This window comes from Anomaloglossus baeobatrachus, chromosome 12, assembly GCF_048569485.1.
Source record: "Anomaloglossus baeobatrachus isolate aAnoBae1 chromosome 12, aAnoBae1.hap1, whole genome shotgun sequence".
Lineage (NCBI taxonomy): Eukaryota > Metazoa > Chordata > Amphibia > Anura > Aromobatidae > Anomaloglossus > Anomaloglossus baeobatrachus.
Window position 1 is genome coordinate 111126522 of NC_134364.1, and position 6059 is coordinate 111132580.

General features: G+C 41.9%; 1 long non-coding RNA gene across 1 annotated transcript; it reads left to right on the forward strand.

Annotated features, from left to right (window-relative positions):
- The first annotated feature begins 642 nt into the window (after positions 1-642).
- On the forward strand, positions 643-4708 carry LOC142258510 (uncharacterized). The gene is made up of 3 exons (XR_012727791.1): positions 643-751; positions 2640-2744; positions 4289-4708. It is a non-coding gene; the product is annotated as an uncharacterized LOC142258510 (long non-coding RNA).
- Positions 4709-6059: the final 1351 nt, after the last annotated feature.

A 6059-nucleotide genomic window follows, 5' to 3' on the forward strand; every position in this document is an offset into this window, starting at 1 on the left:
TTCACTCCTCCTCGCCTACTTCCCGACTGCTCCCTTTCCACAGTGTGTTCCCACTAACCAGACTCCACCTCCAAACTGGCTTAGGGAATGGTGCACTACCAAAGGATAGCTATACCATAGCTTAGTTGCATCAGGCCCAAGCATCACCTGATGGTGTGTTGCTAAATGGGAGTGTAGCTGTATTTCTGTGTACACCGGTCTGTGACCCCCTTCCCTACCCGGGAATGGGATACTACACCTCTGGCTGAGATGCAGTACCTCTGTGGCGACTGAAGCCTCAGGGGCGCTACACAAACAAATGTGTAAATCCGACCCTGACTAAACCTGTCACATAAGACACAATGTCTTACTAAGAAAGGAACACACAAGACTTGTATACCCAAAGTTGTCAGGAATCACTACTACTTGGCAACAGACAATTATGTAAAAGTTTACCATCAAAACAGCAGATACATAATTTATGTGAACTACTTTATTCACACAATCCAGAACTGCTCCCATTACATCTCTACCATGTTATTAGACGGATTTATATTGTTAAGCAATAATTAAGGGAGTCACATGAGAAATAAAGAAAGCTATAGCTTGTTCAATGGACTACACCCTTGTTTCTCCCATAAAGAAAGGTATAAAAGTGGCACGGTGGTGCCAATCCAGCAAAGTCACAAGATGTCGTCATTGGGATACCTGCTGCTGTTTTCCCTGGTTGTTGCACTAATATCCCCGTCTTCGGGATTTTACAGAAAACCACGTAAGACTCGATAGAGTGGACATTTCTTATGTTATGCATTTTTCTCATATGCTTAATTGGATGAAAAAATAATCCGAGCTGCATTATTTCAATATTCTAATAAGATAATTGCATAGTCTATTTTGCATAAAATTGAGATTTTAAAGAAGTAGAAAAAAATACAATTTTTCTGTTGAAACCAAGCCCCTAAGAGAGGGGCAAAAGTCCAATACCAGATGAAGCCCATGATGTTATTTTGGATTTTCAAGATGAGATCAGAAATGAATTCAAGGGCATTTTCAAAAGTATTGTATGAATGTCATTTTTCAGACGCCCCTGATTCATGAAAAGTTGAGGCCACCTCTCTATCAAGACCATCTTGAACAACGTCTGCCTTGATGAATAGGGGCATATTGGCCCCTATTCACCAAGACCAGCATTTTTCACGCCAGTCATGATGAAGAGGTGTGCTCAACTCTTTACGAGTAAGATGTGTCTGAACAATGGCATTTGTCTCCTTGCACCTTGGAACAAATCTTACTCCAAAGACTAGAGTAAGATTTGTGGTGTAAGGTATGTCAAGCTGTGGCGTCATGCCCGCTTTTCGTTCCAGTGATGCCCATTTTGACAGAGCTGGGCAATTCTGGTTGTGAAAATGCCAGAAGTGCTAAGATTTTAGCCACCCTTGGGTTACACAAAAAATTGAAACAAAAATTGAGCAAAAACACTTTTAGAAATTAGTAACATTGACTTTATCGTGAATACTTTTTAAAGTCCGTAACTCATGGGCTTCATCAGATATTTTTTATTATTATTATTATTATTATTATTATTATTATTATTTACTATTATAGTGCCATTTATTCCATGGGGGTATACATAATAGGGACAAGTACAATAATCAAACAATACAAGGCACAGACTGGTACAGGAGGATAGACGACCCTGCCCATGAGGGATCAGTCTACAGGGGGTGGGTGAGGCTACAGTTGGTGAGTGTGGGGATGGTTGTGCAGTGGTGTAATAGTCTGGGGGTTAAGGCAGGTTGTAGGCTTGGTGGAAGAGGTGGGTCTTCAGGTTCCTTTTGAAGCTTTTCAAGGTAGTTGAGAGTCTGATATGTTGTGGCAGAGAGTTCCAGAGTATGGGGGAGGCACGGGAGAAATCTTGCATACGAGTAAGTAAATACCGGGAGACTAGGTCACAGATGTATGGAGGAGACAGGTTGTGGATGGCTTTGTTTGTCATGGTTAGGGTTCCTCAAATTGAGGTGCTTTGTCCAATCACTTATGATCCTGTGAAAATGTAGAAAAAACTATTGCCCAAGACCTTGACTCCATCATTAGATCATCTTCTTTATTTCCAGAATGCCTTTGATAAAATTGTTTTAAGTGATGTAGATAGAGCAGCATAGACCCATTGACAGATTCCACTTGAATATCTACAGTACTATTTGAAGACTTTTTTCATTTGTTATGATCCAAATCACCCAAAGCCACAATGCTTTCATCTCCATGCTTCCATAATTTGGTTCCAATGGAAGACAAATGACATCTTATCAGATGTTCCACCATTTTATAGAACCATTGGGTTCCCATGAAGTTGGGTCAAAATTCTCTACCATAATTCTCTACCCCATCCAAGTTTTGGTTCTTTCTCTCCAAGATGCAGTGGCATGATAAACCTTTTTGGAATCACTGATTTATTGAAGGTTTTGGTGGAGCACAGGTGATTTAGTGACTCTTTTGGGAGGTCCGGGAGACCTCAAGCCTATCGGACATTCCCAATAGAGTTGGCAAGTATGGCATGTATAAATAACGCATAAGACATTTTTTCTCCTCACCTACAAAACAAAAACATACACAAACTGGCATACAAACCATAGAATATAACTTTTTTATTTCTTTTGCAGAAAGTCCCAGTTGTCAGAGTCTAAAGCCATGCGTGGCAGATGCTCAATGCGGAAGCAGCGAGAGTTGTTGTCTTAGCAGCGGATGTGGTCTACGATGCATTAATAGTAAGTGTTCACCTTCTCCCCAAATCTTTTGTGTTTTGTATTTTATTTTTTCTATAGTTTAGTGTATTATGTTGGATAATTATCCTCTCGGTGTTGAAAAAACATATTACTGTATAATTCCAATCTTTATAAGTTGTGAGCTATCCTTATTGGTAATGTCCAACTGCTGGGACCTCATCCAACCTCGAGAATGGTGATCTTCAGTGCACACAGCTCTGCTTTTTCTAGGAATCCCACAAAAAAAGAAAGAAGGCCAGTCCATCTACACTGGACTTTGTTGGGCTGGTCCTTTAGTGAATCCTTTACATTATGGCATTGGTCCACAACTCTTCTACAGAGAGCCCGTTTTGGGGTTTTTAATCATCATCAGTATAGAGTAGGTTCTTGGCGTTGAGACTACAACATATGTAATTATGTTTGACATATGTCCTAATAGACAAATTAGCAGTGTGCCTAATTAGGAGGGGTTAATTGCTCTCAGGTGTTCTCAGGTGCTTAAATTGAACTAGGGAACTTAGTCTGATGTGTGCTCAATACGTGGCTTGTAAACAAGTGGAGTTAGTAGAAACAGGAGTTTAAAAATGGAGTTCAAAGACTGCAAGTATCGTGTTTTTCGGATTATAAGACGCACATAAATTTGGGAGGAAAATGAGGGGCGCATCTTATAAGCCGAGTATAGCTTACCGGGAGGTGCTGGAGAGGGGTCACAGGAGGCAGGGGCTATTCTGCGGGCTGGGCTGTACTGTGGGTGGTGCACTGTGTGCTGTGGGATCTGCTGCGGTGCAGACAGGGATGCAGGGGCCGCCATCCTGAATGTCGGCGGTGCAGGCTTCAAATAATGTCACCCAGAGTCAGCACGTGCGCAAACAGAGCTCTCGGCTCAAGATCTCCTTTGTGCATGCACTGCCTCTGGCCCATTGATCTCCCAGCAGTGGACTTAAGAAAAATGATACCCAGAGGTGGCGCGTGCACAGATGAGATCTTGGCTTGTGATTGAGCCAATAGCTCAATCTGCACACGCGCCGACTCCGGGGGCCATTCCTTTGAAGTCCACATCGCCGACATTCAGGATGGCAGCCCTTGCCTTACCACCCTCAGTGCAGCAGAACCCACAGCCTAGCAGAGCCTCTCAGCACCCCCATCTACAGCGAGCATGAGGGACACCTGCTGCACCAACGGCAGCATCACTCTACTCCAGCACCGCCCCTGCTTCCCCCGACCCTGCTCCACCACCGCTGCCGCCACCTCTGGTAAGACACCATGAGATGGACCCCATTTTTTTTTCCTCTAAATTTGGGGTGCGTCTTATCATCCAGTGCGCCTTATAAAACAAAAAAATACGGTATTTAATTTTTCACAACCCTTATTTGTTTGCATGGATAATGGATAGCAGGATTTGAGGTTTTCTTCAGTGCACAGTATATCGTATGTATCTACACAAGTGGAGGACTATATTAATCCATCCTTTTACATTTTCTACATTAATAGATGTAGACCACCTCGAATTTTCTCTGCTTTTAATTTCCTTTTCTTTTTTCCACAAGAATTTTTCAGTTTCTTCACCAATTTATTTCCATGTGGAGGAGGAGGAGGATGTGGATCAAGCGGATGTTCAGGCGGAGGACGTGGACAATATAGTGGTGGATGTTCAGGTGGAAGATGTGGACAATCTAGTGGACAATACGGAGCAGGAGGATTTTTTGGGAAGAAAAGGAGATAATTTTATTTTGAATAATTTTGAAAAAAATAAATAACTAAGAGATGAAACTTATATCGCTAAAACTATTTTTGTGTTTCGCGAAAAACATTTAATATCTAGAACCAGCCCTGTAGTTTCCTTTGTATCGAGAAATTTGAAAAAGAATATACAGGCAGTATCAATATATTAAATAAATGTAATTTTCCTAAATGTAGGAAAACATACTATGCATTCATTTGTATAAATAAACTTGCTGATATGCTCAGTACTGAACATGTATTTTTTATTATTGCAGTAAATTGTGAGAGCGCACACTAAAAGACAAATCAATAAGAGTAAAAAATATGAAAAAATTAAACATGAAAACCAAATGTGCAACACCTGTACAACAATTTATGTAAATTCTTATTATTTAAGGGATTTGGGCAGATCGATTTTCAGGTGTGATGTTAGTCACTACTTACGGATAGTATAGACGGAAGGGAAGTCAGACAAGCCGGGGTCAGGAAACTGAAGGACATGTCAGGACACAGGGAGTAAATAGACATGCAGTCAGGTCGCAAGCCGGTGGTCAGAATTTCAGGAGAGTACGTATTAGATTAAGGGAGCAGACAGAGACATGGTCAGGTAACGTTCTGAGGTCAGAAGCCAGGAGGAAATGACAAGAACAGGGAGCAGACAGAGACATGGTCAGGTAATGGTCCGAGGTCAGAAGCCAGGAGGAAACAACAAAAACAGGGAGCAAGCAGAGAAGAGTCAATCAACGGTCCGGGGTCAAGAACTTTAGATCAGAAGGCAAGCACAAACACAAGCCAAGACCACAACTGCAGAACCATAGAGTACAACTGGCGACGTTCTGGGATAACATGCTCCATAACGAAACAGAGCAATTACCAGGAAGTTGGAACACCTGAGTAATCAGCACCTCCCAGAACCTGCATACAATCCAGCGCTGTCAAAGAACCTGCCAGATAGTGCTCAAAGAAACACAGCAGAGCATCTCCAAATGCAAGATGCTCTGCACAAAGGAAACATGTCACTGCCAGCTCTGAAGTTCAGGAAGACGCGGCAGAGCATCACCTGTGTGCAAGATGCTCCACACAGAGGAATCGTGACATCAGGACTACGGTCTATTGGCTAAGTCAGTAGTCTCCGACTACAGGAAAGGAGGCTCGCAAACCTCTTAACTTCTGGGATCCCCAATGAAGCTTTTCATTAGCATCTGCCAATCACACCACAATGATAACATTGCCAATGGCCATAAGCCCCCCTATAATTGATTCAACGATCTCTGGTGTTCTCATCATATTAAATAGGCAAAATTGTGAAGTGCTTGTTTTTTCATTTTTTATTTTTAATTCTATAATTTACTACTAAAATTATGGGATTCCCACCTTACCACTATTCAGTATTCTCATGACAAGCACTCCCAATACACTATCACATCCAGTTCAAGCACCTCCACTGACAAGTAGTATCATCCTATCTCCAATCTACCATACTTAAATTATCTCTAAATCCCCAAGGCCAATATATGGGCATCCAGATTTGCTCCTCTGTGAGGGCTACTCACAAGAGTCATCATCTGGAGACCTGCTATTTATGACTGTTTGCAG